The sequence below is a fragment of the Pteropus medius genome, unplaced genomic scaffold, assembly GCF_902729225.1.
Source record: "Pteropus medius unplaced genomic scaffold, Ma_sr-lr_union100, whole genome shotgun sequence".
NCBI classification, from domain to species: Eukaryota; Metazoa; Chordata; class Mammalia; order Chiroptera; family Pteropodidae; genus Pteropus; species Pteropus medius.
The window spans coordinates 10,472,148-10,473,750 of record NW_024353517.1 but is presented as its reverse complement, the minus strand read 5'-3'; the positions used below and the strand labels follow the sequence as shown (position 1 = coordinate 10,473,750).

The 1,603-nt window shown below is 46.5% G+C and overlaps 1 pseudogene; it reads left to right on the top strand.

The window, feature by feature from the left end:
- The first annotated feature begins 1,182 nt into the window (after positions 1-1,182).
- On the top strand, positions 1,183-1,301 carry LOC120593068 (uncharacterized; annotated as a pseudogene).
- The last annotated feature ends 302 nt before the right edge of the window (positions 1,302-1,603 follow it).

The following is a 1,603-nucleotide window of genomic DNA, read 5'->3' as shown; positions in this document are numbered from 1 at the left end:
AAGATGCTGAAATGCACGAAACAGCCTCTGCTCTAAGGTGCCTACGACCCCTTCCTGTGTCTCATTTTCTTTATTGGAAAATTGAGAATCATAGAATGTACCCAATTTCCTCCATCAGCTTACAGTTAGGGTCAAGCATGAAAGCACTGAGCACAATGTCTGGCACACAGAAGGCGCTCAGCACATCTGGCAATGACTTTGCTTTTCTCCCGTTCTGGTGTATGGAGTGTCTTATTAACCAAAGTGTCATCAAGATGTGACTGTTAACTTTCCATTCTTATTTAAAAGCAAGGCTTTAATTATGACTCTTTGTTTATCCAAGGATATGGAATTTAAGAACCAAATAGATAAACTCGACCTTTAAGTAAGTCTGAGGAAGTTGGTAATGAGGGCAGAAAGGGGCTGGCCACTCCCTCAGTCTGCAGGTGCAGAGGCCTGCCTGCAGGTATTACTCTGCTTTCATGCCATTAAAAATATAGCGCTCAAAGAGTGAAGAAGAAATGTAGTCTTAAATTATCCTATGGAAAAAAATGTAGGTCACAGAAAGACCCCTGAGAAAACCCAGTACCTCCCGCCAAACTCTTTTCATCATCTGGAAAGGAAGGGCAGGGTCTGGGGAAGCTTTGCAGTGAGTGGACTGAAGCTCTGAGTTTCCTCCATGACTCATCAATATGGACGAGCAGATGTCGAGTCCTCAAAGCTCAGGATCAAGGCACCGAAGGGCTTGGAGGCACAGCCAGAAAGCTGGGCCTACACTTGATCAGAGTGAAAAAACGGCTTACAGAAATGGTTTCTCAGCCACTGCTGATTGCCTACTGGGTGTGAATGAGAATCTTGGCAGGATCCTCCGATGAAGAAGGGAAACTCCCTGGATTCAGAGGCTTCGGCTTGGTTGGCATCAGATTAAAGGGTAAAGACCAGGAAATGGCTGCTTTCCATGTAAATCTCTGTCACTCCTGCCTGTGCTGGGTCCCTTGTGATTACCCTGGTCCCTCGACCCCTCCTGCTTGACTACCACAGGTTAGTTCAGGAGGAGGCTGAGGGCCACCAGGGCACAGACGCCAAGGAGGGAAGTATCAATCTGTCCTCAAAAGGTAAACAGCCCAGGTGGAGTGGGGACTTGGTGTTCCAGAAGCCAGGAGAAGGAAGTTGTGTTTGCTGGCATCTGAAATCTATCTGCCAGTCTATGGCCGTGCCACCTTGAACGCATCTGATCTTGTCTGATCTCAGAGGCTAAGCAGGGTCGGACCTGGTTAGTACTTGGATGGGAGACCACCTAGGAAGACCGGCTACTGTGGGCATTAAAAAAAAAAAAGAATTGAACTCTGTCTGCCTCTTCAGCTTCCCAGACAGAGCGCCAAGTCAAAGGCCTCAACTTGCAGAGCGATGAAAATATAGTTAACAGAGTATGGCTGTTTTAAGGCAGGATACGAGTGGCAAACGAGGGTATTAATCAGTCCGTGCAACAAGAAGGAATCAAAGATGGATGATTAGGAAGCCGAGGGCAGCTGCCTCAATAAAAAAAAAAAAAAAAGCCATGATTCTAGCTTGGAACCACATTAAACAGAGTGTGGAAAAGTATTCACAGTTACAAGCCAGAATG